Source organism: Canis lupus, chromosome 24, assembly GCF_048164855.1.
Source record: "Canis lupus baileyi chromosome 24, mCanLup2.hap1, whole genome shotgun sequence".
In the NCBI taxonomy this organism is placed as follows: Eukaryota; Metazoa; Chordata; class Mammalia; order Carnivora; family Canidae; genus Canis; species Canis lupus.
This window is the reverse complement of record NC_132861.1, coordinates 49,209,798-49,222,543: the sequence shown is the minus strand read 5'-3', so window position 1 is coordinate 49,222,543 and position 12,746 is coordinate 49,209,798. Positions and strand designations below refer to the sequence as shown.

The window sequence follows — 12,746 nt, the reverse complement described above, 5'->3', positions numbered from 1 at the left end:
ATGAAGAAAGATATACCATAGATATAATCTAAAAGCTGCTACAGTGGCCACATTAGCCTCAGACAAAGCAGAATTCAGAATAAGGAAGATTATCAGGAATAAAGAGAGACATCATATAATGATAAACAATTCTTATGGAAGACAGCAATCCTAAACATGTATGCACATAACAATAGGATGGCAAAATCCACAAAGCAAAAACTTATGGAACTGAAAGGAGAAATAGATAAATTTACAATTATACCTGGAGACTTCAACACTTCTCTCTCAGTAGTTGATAGACAAAGCACATAGAAAATAGGAAGGAAGTAAATGACCTGAATAGCACTATCAATCAACCTGGTCTAACTGACATCTGACATCAGAGTATACATTCTGTTCAAAAACACATAAAAATATTCACTAAGATAGACTATATTCTGGGGCATAAAACACACCTTAACAAAATTTAAAAGATAGAACTCACACAAAGTACATTCTCAGACTATAACAAGATTGAGCTGGAAATCAGCAACAGATAGATAACTGGAAAATTCCCAAATAATTGGAAATTATACAATACTCTTCTAAATAACTGATGAGTCAAAGACGTCTCAAAGAAGTCAGAAAAAAATATTTTGAACTAGGAGAAAATGAAAATTAAATAAAAATTGTTTGATGCAGGGAAATCAATGCTTAGAGGAAAATGTATAGCATTAAATGCATACTTTAGAGAAGTACATTTAAAATCAATCATCTAAACTTTCATCTTAGTAAAATAAAGAAAGAACAAACTAAAACTAAATGCAAGTAGAGGAAAGAAATAAAAATTAGAACAGAAATCAATGTGATTTACAATAGAAAAATAGTGGAAAAAAACAGGAAACCAAAAGTTGGTTCTTTGGAAAGACCAAGAAAGTTAATAAAACCTCTAGCCAGGCTAATCAAAAAAAAAAAAAAAAAGATAGAAAGAGAGAAGAAAAATTAATACCAAGAATGAAAAAGGGATAAAAATAAATAGACATGCAGATCTATGAAACAGAAGAGAGAACTCAGAAATAGACCCCCATGAATTTGATCAACTGATTTTCAACAAATGTGCAAAGGCAATTCAAGGAAGAAAGGATAGTCTCCAACAAATGGTGCTAGGAAAATTTGACATCCATATGCAAAATTTCAGCCTTGATCTACATCTGCCACCTCATATAAAACTTAAGCCACTCAGTCATAGACCCAAAAAAAATGTGTAAAACTGTACAGCAGTTAGAAACAACACAGGAAACAAATCCATGGCATGTGTTAGGCAAAGAGGTCTTAGAAAGGACAATCAATGAAAGCACGATCCATAAAAGAAAAAGGGAAAAAACTGGACACCATCAAAATTTCAAAACACTTGTCCTACGACAGAGAGAAGACAAGCCACCTACTGAGAGGAAATATTTTTGAGTCATGTAACTGACCATGAACCTATATCAAGAACATATAAACAGCTCTCAAAATTCAACAAAAACAATTTTTTTTAAATGGACAAAATTTAAACAGACTTTTTGCCGAAGAAGATACACAGATGGAAAATAAGCACATGGAAAGATGCTCAACATCATTCTTCCTTAAGAAAATGCATATTAAAACCAGAATGAGGTATCATTACATGCTTACCAGAATGATTACTTTTTTTTTTTTTTTTTTGAACTGACAATACCAAGTGCTTGCATGGATGCAGAACAACTGGAACTCGCACAACATCGCTTGCGGGAATCAAAATGAGACAGCTTTCCAAAGCAATTTGACATCTTCCAATAAAGTTAAACATACTCTTCCCATATAACTCAGCTATCCACTCCGAAATTCTTATCCAAGAGAAATGAAAACATATGTCCACACACACACACACACACACACACACACACAATGTACAGGAGTGTTTATGTGTTTATGACATCTTTATTTCTAATTGGCAAAAGCTGAAAACAACTAAAGTTTCCCTCAGTGGGCAAATGGGAGAACAAATTATGTTCTATAAAACGGAATATTGTCCATCAGTGAAAGGATCAGGCTATTGATACACAAAACAACACAAATGTTCTATACTAAGTGAAAGAAGCCAGACTCAGAAAACTACCTACAGTATTATTTTCTGTGTTTGCTCTTTTGGCAAAGACCAAAATGTAAGGACAGAGAACAGATGGGTGTGACTACAAAAAGCAGCTGGGGGGATGTGGGGAAGGGGCCGATGGAGCTGCTCTCTATCCTGATTGCAATGGTGCTTGAATGGCTATGCATTTGCCAAAACACATAGAATCATACAACAAGAGTGAATTTTACTTTATGTAAATTTTTAAATAACTTTTGGAAATCAAGGCCCTTTGTAAGTGTCCACTCACTTATGCACTGTTTTGTTTTTTAAAGATTTTATTTATTTGACAGAGAGGCAGAACACAAGCAGGAGGAGAGGCAGAGGGAGAGGGGGAAGTAGACTCCCCACAGAGCAGGGAGCCTGATGCGGGCTCCATCCCAGGACCCCGGGATCATGACCTGAGTCGAAAGCAGATGCTTCACCGACTGAGCCACACCAGCACCTCAAACTCGGTATCTACCAAGTGACTATTCTTTAACGCAGACTTTGCTGGATTCTGTGCAGTGGCAAACAAGATAGATATGGTCTCCACTCTCTAAACGCATGATTTGGGAAATTATAGTTGGTAAATTACAGCCCAGGGGCCCACTCCGGCCCCCCACTTATTTTTGTAAATAACGTTTTATTGGAGCACAGCCATGCCCATCTACGTATGCATTGCTATAGCAGAGTTTGGTTGTCACAGAGGCCTCTGGCCCACAAAACCTAAAATATTCACTAGTTAGCCCTTTAAAGAAAATGTTTGCCAACCCCTAATATAGGAAGCCTCAAACTTTATATTAACCTCGTGTCTTTTTGGAGCCTGTTATAGTCAAGTTCTACACAGAAAATTTCTAATTGAGTAGGTTTACAAAGTCTACAGTTTTCTGGATGGTTCTAAAGCAAGTGGTTCTGGATCTCAGTTGGAAAAAGCTACTTGGGAAATACAGACATGAAGCCAAGAATGGCAATTGAGTGAATCTTGTTTGCAGAGTTAAACTACAATTCATACATTAAACTCAAGCTTGACAGCCCGGCCCTTTTAGAAGTTGCTTCAACTATTTGAAGGTGGCACCCTCTGGGTAAAACAATATTTTGAAAACAGATGTTTCAGAAGAATTATGAGCATGGGGTTATTTTGCTCACCTTATCTCTCGTTATGAATACATATAAAACTGTTCAAGAATTTGGTAATAAAACCACACATTATTTTCAGTTTCAGTCTCAGACCAGCCCAGCCAGGGTTCATCAGCGAGACAAGACAGCCCCTCTGCAGGGAGGGTAATAGATGTCTCCACCTGTAACCCTGGGAGAGAGGGGGCCCGGGGGAGGCAGGAGGCTGGGGCAGGGGTCATGGGTGTGCTGTGTGTGTGGGGGGGGAAGACATGTTAGAGAACCAGAGGTAGTTCGGCAGAGACTTGCCAACAACGCTCACTGCACAACTACGCCCACTTCTAGAACTTTCCCCAGCAGCCCAGCCTACGAAAGCTCCCTGTCCCCACTTGGCCTGCTTTACCCCACCCCCCTTCAGAGCATGAAGGCCAATTCCTAGCTGGGCCCAGGTGTCCCCACACTCTCGCAGAACATTCCATGAAACAAAAGATCAAAGCAGAAGACTGAGCATCTTCAAGGAGCAGAGGATGTGGGTGTGAAATCGTCACTGCCCGCGCAAGTAAAGTTGCTTCTGAGTTTCCTAAAAGCTAGAGTGGAAAACAGAATAAACAGACCACAAACTACTGATTAGCAAAACGCCCAGGTCATGAGCAGCAGCTTGTCGTGAAATGGGAGAAGGATCTGGAGCAGAGGTAGTACCTGTCTTCCTGGATGTGCTCACCCACCTGTCTCCACCAGCAGCCGCAAGGGGATCTGCTACTAGTTGACATCCGTTTGCTTCAAAGGACAAGTCTGGCAGTCAATTTTGGGACTCTACAGTCAGCCCAGAGTAATCCAGGGAATTCTGTAGGCTTTAGGGCCCTAAGAATAACTCTTCGAGAGCATTGCAAGATGGGAATACAATTGCTTTTATTAGTAATTAAATGACATCATGGCTGGGAAGATTTTATTTTGAGAGTGAAGCTACCCACAATGAAAAGTGAAATTATTTTTGGTCTCTTGTAGCATCCCCTTGATGGCTTATAATTCTGAAGTCTCACAGAACGTAGGAACTATGTCCAACACATAAACATTAACTTTTTAAATACTACTTACTTCGTGAATATATTTATCTTGAACTCTGCATCTGAAGCCAAGATGGCTTTGCTCTATAATTAGTAATGAATTCTTGTCTGTCTTCTTCCAATTATTCTCTTTCTGGTTATTATTTGACAGAAGTTGTATGTCCCACAGGTGTCCCATCTGACCTTTCTCATCAGAGCCCATGACTGGGAGCAGTCCATCATGATGGATGGGGAAGAAGATGAAGGGAATGCATTTAGTGTGTGCAGAAAATCCAAAGATGAATTTCAGACTGGAATGAAAAGAATCCCCATTGCTCTGTGGACAGTAGGGCCATAGTGAGGCTAACAGAGATTGATCCTAGGCCCTCGCACAGGAGCTGAGAAAATCAGAACTCCAGGAATCCTCTTCTCAATTAATAATGGTCATGGTAGGAGCAGATGTGAAAACAGAAAAGAGAATGTCAAACTCTAAACGCTGAGAGATAAAACAGCGGCAGCATGATTTCTCGATATTCTCTCTGTATTCTAGATCACACTCATAGTCACGGTGAATTTAGAAATGTTTACCCTCAGGACAACGTCCAGAATATATTATTAGCTGTATAAATGTGCTATAGCGTTTATGTCTTCAGTCTCAGAAAAGAAACATTGGCATCTCCTATGCTGTAAAACAGTCACCGTCTCACATCAACACACTCACCCAAAGGAAAATAAGAAAAAAATCACCCAGATTCTCCATTAAAATCCAAAATGGCTCAAATCATCTTGAGAATCCAAATGATAAAGGAAGGAGTCACTGAATGCGTTTCAAGGAGAAAAAATAGAAAGTCTCAGAGGACAGCTGTGTGACAGGGACGTGTAGTCGATGAGACTTCAGGGGTACAGAGGAGCTGGGGTTCCTCAGGGGCAGACACAACAGGCCAGCTGAGCTGGTTCCAGAAGGAGAAAGATCCTGGACCCCCAGGAGGGTGGCCCCCACAAGAGGCCGCCTAGGGGTCAGGGTGGTGGACTTCAGACCAGTCAGCTGCGCCCCTGCAGCCATGGGGGTGTGCTGACACCCAGAACTGAGGGCAGGACATCCCGGGACAGTGACCAAGAGACGGAGGCTGAATAGTGGGCCTCTGGTGGGCAGAGAGCAGGGCCTGGATGGGAGGGAGGACCAGGTCCCAGGAGGAAATGATCCTGGTGTCAGCTGGGCCATCCATCTTCATCTTAGCTGCCCTCTGGCTTCCATCAGGAGGCCAGCCCTTGTGTGTGTAGCCTGGGAGGGTGTGTGTGCATGTGCACGAGCGTGTGCACTGTTTTCATTTCCTGGGGCTGCCATAACAAATTACCACAAACGGGATGGCTTCAAATAACAGAAACTCTTGCAGTTCTGGAGGCCAGAGTGTGAAGTGAAGGGGACACCAGCTCGGGATGTGTACCCTTCCTGCCTCTTCCAGCTTCTGGTATTCCCGGCCTTCCCTTGGTGTGTGACCACCTCATCCAGTCTGCCTTCGAGGGGTCTCTTAGGAGCACACTTGTCACTGGATGTAGGGCCTACCACATAAACTAAGATGTTCTCTTCACCTCAAAGACTCTCCATAAATCTATTACATTTTTCTTTTTTTTATTAAAGTCACATTCACAGAGACTTGTGATTAGGGTGTGGATGTACCTTTCGGAGGTCGTCGTCATCCAAACCATACACCTGTTTAGTCCATGTTTGTTTGTTTGTTTGTTTGTTTTTAAGATTTTATTTCTTTATTTGAGAGAGAGAGAGCAGGGGGTGGAGGGAGAGGGAGAAATAGACTCCCCACTGAGCAGGGAGCTAGACGTGGGGCTCTATCCCAGGACCCTAGGGTCATGATCTGAGCCGAAGGCAGACGCTTAACCACTGAGCCACCCAGGCGCCCCTGGTTAGTCCATGTTTTAATGACACCTTTTGCTCTACTTCCTCATGAATGTCAACAGAAGCGACAGGCTCCTGTTAGGGGGGCTGCATCTCAAAAGGTGAGGGGAAGATCAACTGAGAAAGTCTGGAGACCTGCGTGGGGTCCTGTGTCCTGATGCTCCTGTGATCTCTGGAGTCACTAGGTCTCCTGAATGACACCTCCCAGCCCACCTGGACTTCTCGGAGAAGGGCCCAGAGAGATGCTCCGTGTTTGTCTGAGATGCCAGGCAGGGAACTACGAAGAGCTCAATAAACGTGTTCTGGGGCAGCTAACTATTTGGGCTACAGGATTTTAAACTAACAGAATCATAGAAAAAAAAAAAATGAGGTCCAAACTCCAAGGAATTCTTAGGAAACCAGCCCATAACACTTCCAAGACTGTTTTCTCTCCTGATTTGAACAATTCATCTTTGTGTTGAACACACAAAAAAAGCACGTTGCTAGGCCAGGCTCAGGCTTTTTCTTGGAAAGGGCAGGATTCAAGTGAACCCCGAGGCCGATTGTGCAATACTGCTGAGCCAGCGGTCATGACTCAGCACTCCAAGCAAAGCCGGGGCAGGAGGACCTCCCTGCCTCCGTCTGCAAACACATTGCTTTGAAATCAAGCCCATTTGTCATCCCATCGGCTATTTTTCCTTCACTGCACCACTCAGGTTCAAATGACCCTTCAGAAGGCCCGGGCCGGCCAGGGAACGTGAAAACATCCCTCCCCGATGTGGAGGGGTGGCTCGCATGGGGGGGGCAGATGTGGCGCAGAGCAGGAGCTCTGGTGGGGCCCGGCCTCACTGGGGAAGAATGTGCACGACCCAAGCACTGAGTCACTGCTTCGGTGTTGTTTTTCTGAACCTCTGAGACATTTTGGAAGCCACTTACCCGCCCCTCCCCTGGAAAGAGTCCTGTTGGACGTCATTCTGGTCGGGTGGGTCTCCAACGGACACACGTGTGGGAAGACTCCGAGAACTTTCTGAGAATTTCTGAACTTTCTGAGATGTATGCGGGCCCCACCCGGACCTGCCGAAGAAGAAACCCCAGGCTGGGGTGCCCCAGCCATGTGTTTGGTGGTCTTGATTTTCATTTTATTTGAAGGTTTTTATTTGAAGGTTCCGCAGGTGACTCAGATGTTTGCTGCTTGCTCAGAGACACTGAGTCCCCAGACCCAAGGTGACCCTCCAGGACACGGAGCCCAAGGGCACACAGCGAGCTCACAAGGACCCCAATCCTTAACCCCCCCCACCCAAGTCCTCCTTTCACATGCTCACGGACAGCCCCTTAGGGGAGAATCCAGCCCCATATGTCTGAGAATCCAGAACCCCTGCCTCGTCCTGGCACGTTGGTCCAACCCCGACAGAGGAATCAAGGAAACCGTGCTGTTTGGAAAAGAGGAAAGCACAACCAGCTTACACGTGAAGGCGTTTTATGAGGCGGAAACTCACCTGCTGAGAAAGCTGTGGCCTGGCCAGGAGGAGGTGGACACACCAGTAAAATCTCCTTCCATAGATTTCAGGGACCTGGGGGGACAGGTTATGGGACAGCTGAATAAAGCGGATTCATTCCGCCCACCAGAGCTGGAGCAAAAGCAGGGAAATGACCTGGTCCCCCTCAATTAGGCAGGATTACGGGCAGCACAGCTTGACATGCAGGGTGCCAGCAGGCTCCCGCCAGCGCTGGGACGTTATGGGCTGGTGGGGGTGGAGGGAGCCCCAGGATGCCAGCAGGCTGGAGCCTTAGTCCCGGGAGCACCGTTCCCAAGGCGACCAAGCTGCGAGCACACCCACAAATAGAAACCAGAGGGCAAGAGCCCTGTCCACTCTGAGACTCCCTTCACACCCCCCAGTTGTCCCAGCATGCCTCTTACAGGGGTTTACACTTTGCCCCAGGATCCAACTAAGCTTCTTTCACCACATTTTACTTATTCATTCATTTTATAGATTTTTAAAATTTATTTATTCATGAGGGACACAGAGAGAGAGGCAGAGACACAGGCAGAGGGAGAAGCAGGCTCCCCGCAAGGACCCCAATGCAGGACTTGATCCCAGACCCAGGGATCACACCTTGAGCTGAAGGCAGATGCTCAACTGCTGAGCTACCCAGGAGTCCCTGTTTTCTTTTATTTTAGAACAGTTCTCCACCTACCACCCTTTGGTTTGCTTGTTTTCCACAGCACTGAGCAGAGTCTAGGCTGGTCATCTGGCATTCCGGATTTGCCAGATCATTTCCTCTTTATTAACATTTTGGGGAAGACCGCCACGTGGGTGTTGTGGCTACACATAATCTCTGTCTTGATAGACAGTCTGCTACTGGGAGCCCCTCCTTGCCTGCTCCTGTGCCATCTCACATGTTCCTACCAGCCCATGAGCACCCCCTCGGCTTCTGAAATTAAATGTTCCCAACTTCACTATGCCTCCCGGCAGGCAGCACTCCCCAAAAGCCCTGGTTCCCTTTAGCAGAGAATGGTATTTAGAAACCAACATTTGGGTGCTAGGTGTGCCCATCAGGAGTGCCATGTCACTGCACCTTGGCACTGTTGGTGACAGGTAATAAATAAATACACATTCTACTCTGATACTCTAACTCAACCCAACGCCACAGGCTCCTCCTCATCTCCCCCATTCCACATTTGTGGCTCCCTCTTCCACCGTGAGAGCCCCAGACCCCAACATGAGCAGATTGACTTATATTGTCTATCCTACAATACTTACAAAGTAATTTAAAAATTATGTAATTACAACAGTCATGCCATTATCAATAACAAATCTAATTAGCAAAGTTCAAAGCTATTTGAATTGAATTTTCTCTTCTACGGTTAGAATTACCAGTTTGACACACAGTTAAATGTGTTTATGTCTTTAATACTAGAGTTTGCTTTTTTTTTGTTGTTTACCATTTTGTATTAAACTCTATTTTTGAGGGGTGCCTGGGTGGCTCTGTTGGTTAAGCAGCTGACTCTTAATTTTCGCTCAGGTCATGATCTCAGGGTTGTGAGATTGAGACCCACGTCAGGCTCTATGCTGGACATAGAGCCTACTTAAATTCTCTTTCTCCTTTTCCCTCTGTCCCTCCCTCCACCCTCTCTAAAGGAAAACAAAATGACAACAACAACAACAAATTAAAAATTTTTTGAACATTAGAATACACATGGTGCAAAAATCACAATTATATACAAAATTATACTCAAACAACCTATCTTCATCCCTTCTCTCTACCCCATTCTTACCCAGTCCCCAAAGATCACCACCTTGACTACTTTCTACTGTATCATTTCTGTGTCTCTCTTTGCACAAATATGCAAATTCAGTCATCTAATCTTATTCCTCCTTTCTGACAGTCTTTTGCACCTTAAAGATCTATCCTCACCAAATCTGGAAGTCATTCCACATCAACTCCTGAAGATCTTCCCCATTATTTATTTTACTGATGCACATTATTCTGTTGCTTGCTAAGCCATCCCATTTCCTTGCCTCCCTCATGTGGAATTCCCACCAAATATCAACTGGGAAGGAGATCATGGGGCTAGATGAGGTTATGGAAAGGGGGGTTAGAAGGGAGACCAGAGAATAAAGGCAGGTCAAGTAACTTGATATCTACCTGTGATAAAATTCGACACAGCATGCCCTCCCTGTGGAAAGATGGTTTCAGCAAGACAAAAATGAGAAGGGGCCCCGTAATGTCCAAGCATCAGGGTTTTTTGCAGGCTCAGGAGGTGTCCAGAGAGCACCATTGAGAAGAGAGGTTTCAGGGGCTGTGCCAGAGACATGGTCTGACTCAGCAGATTAATCAATGCCTAGATACAAAGTCAGTTCTGCAAATTAGAATGTTAAGGCATGTGCATAGGATGGCACACACAGAGCCCACAGTGACAGGTTAAAATGACAGTCACAGAAGCAGCCTTGCCCTCAAGAGCAGGGATTCTCAACCTGGGTATCTGTGAACTCTCTGAAACTCCCTCCAAAATGTATGCGTGGGTTTTAGTGGGGAGGGGGTCGGAGGCAGGCACGGTTTTCATCAGGTTTTGAAAGGAGTTTGTGACTCACGCTCAGACGTTCAGTTTTGTTAAAAAGTTAAGAAACACTGCTGTGAGGGCCAGGAAGCTAACGGAGGAGCAGATGGCTGCAGCCATGGCGTTGGCTGTGCTCAGCCGATGCAATCAGTGAGCACGAGCGTCCTGGGCTTCATCTGTTACAACCGTGGGTGCTCTTTGCATACATTATCTCAGGCATCCTTATAATTTTAATTAGCCCTGTCCAGAGGCATCAATAACAACCCCAAGGCCATGACCTTGGCAAGTGGTAAAGCGGGGCTTTGAGCCCACACCTGCCTTATTCCAGAGGCCACATGCTGAAGCCAGCAGCATATGGCTTCTCGCCAGTCGGGCCACTGCTGACGCACCGCACCTAGTCCTGTGTACTTTACTTAGAGACCAGGTGGGAACATAGCTAGAGAAGGGCAGCCACGTGGCGTGAGCGCTCACAACCCCATCACTGCAAAGACCAACCAGGTGCTCTTTCACACTCACCTCTCCTCATAACCACAGCAGGCTGAGCCCCCTGCAGCCCCCACCCCACTGCCAGTGTCCACATCACCAGGCTTCCACATGCAGAGGAAGCTGCTCAGTCTTCAGCCCACCCGGCCCTGGTGGGGGGTGAGGGGGCTCTGCTACAGCCCTGCCCTGGGCAGCTCCAGCTTCAGCTCTCCTGTGGCCAGGTCACCTTGAGAATCCAGGTCCCCTTGTAGGTCTACATTCTGCTTCTCTTGCCCTCTGCCCAAGGCACCCACCTGGCCCTTACTCCTGCCTGCTGGTCACTCCAGGAAGCTTCAGCCTCTCCATGTTGTGCTGGCCCAGATCCCTGCCTCCGTCCAGAGTCCTGCTCTTGTACACACATCATCTCCAGCACCGACTCCACCACACCACTCTGCCCTCTGGACACACCATGTTTTCTTCCAGATGGAATTCCTCCCAGAGCCTCCAGCTGGCTCTGCTGTTCTCAACAGCACCTGCAGGTTTGTCTTAGACACATAATGTCCTCAAAGATTGTGAAATGAGCTCTTCTTGCAGAAATGCATCATGTTAGCAATCAAGAAATTAGTGCCAAAAGTGGAGTTAGAGTTTATTATTTTTTAAGTTCATTCTAAAAATATATATATAATATGCCCACATTGTTAAAAGCATTGCATCCTGCAGAGGAGAGAGTGGGGCATCCCCGCATTGCAGGACTGCCCAGCCGGTCCAGAGTGCCACATGAACACTGACACCAGTAGGTAAATACACATTATTGATACTGAGGTGTCCAGGGAGAACACAATTAACATCAAATGGAAAGAATCCACTCATTGGAAATTATAGCAAAATGTTGTAATTCCACTTTCATTGGACTGCATTTTTCCCGAAACTGGTCTTTTTCCATGGCTTTTCTCTAGGGGGAACTTAGGAATATTTTCCAATATTTAATAAGGACTCATCCCCTTCTTAAAGACATCCTTGTGTTTCAAATCTGATGTTTGACCTCACTTGAACAGATGAGATTTTCCATTAGATCCTTTAGAAAAAACTTGGAACCCATGTGTCTGTCATCAATCCTGAGATCCTACCTCTTCCGATAATACCGCCACTCAGCTAGGTGGTTAGCAGACCCATGTACAGCCCTTAGCATGTGCCATTTCTAAACATGGCAAAGAGTAATGTCTATGGCACACACCCCTAGGTAGAGGCATGACCCTATAGAGTTAAATCTGTGAAGACGGGGTTCTACGTGTAATTTAAAATTTTCTAGAAGTAAAATTTGTCTCTTATTTTATGCTATCTCGAGAAAAAGAAAGACATACAATGCTATGGTGAGAAGTTTAACAGCATGGGAGAAAGCTGAGTGACAAGTGACAGCTAGTGGGTTTCTTTTGGGAGATGATGAGAATGTTCTGGAATCAGAGTGGTGATATCTGCACAGCTTTATGAATATTAAGAAAACACTGATTTATACAATTGGAAAGCGTATAGTTTATAGCATGTGAATTGTATCTGGATTTTTTTTTTTAACAAGATAAGAAGATAAGAAAAGCCACAGAACTCTTGCGCCTTCCCACGTTCTCATTGCTCTCACTCCAAGCTGCCCATGACTTTTCCCCCTCTTGCCTGGGACTCAGATGGAGAGAAAGGAAGCAATTACACCGAGGAAAGAGAAAAAAGCAAGGTAAGAAGGTAAGACGGTGTTGCAAGAGGAGCCAAAGCAGCCGTCATCACTTGGAACTGGAGAAGAGTTGAGCAGAAGGTGAACATCCTGCCCCCTCTGCCTGGCCCGAAGCCCTGCCTTGCAGCTTTTGCATCCAGCAGCTTTCACCAGGTGGCCGCCACGCCGGGGCCGGTGCACCTGCCCGGGCGCTGGAGCAGGGCAGTGGGGACGGGCAAGAGACCAGCGGATAAGCCACACAGTGCCCATGCCCTGGGGTGCACCATCTGCGGGGGGAGACCCTGAGGACGGAGGACGGAGGAGGCCGCCCAGGGAGACGCTACTGAGACAGAAGCAGAGCTCAGAGTGGATGGAGCAATGGG

General features: G+C 45.5%; 1 long non-coding RNA gene across 1 annotated transcript in view; it reads right to left on the bottom strand.

The window, feature by feature from the left end:
* Positions 1-11,200, bottom strand: part of LOC140616254 (uncharacterized) — a 29,108-nt gene extending 17,908 nt beyond the window's left edge. Inside the window, exons 1-2 of the long non-coding RNA XR_012016800.1 lie at positions 10,979-11,200; positions 7,639-7,713 (exon numbers count right to left, since the gene is read on the bottom strand). This is a non-coding gene — a long non-coding RNA (uncharacterized lncRNA). The remainder of the gene's footprint in view (positions 1-7,638; positions 7,714-10,978) is intronic.
* Positions 11,201-12,746: the final 1,546 nt, after the last annotated feature.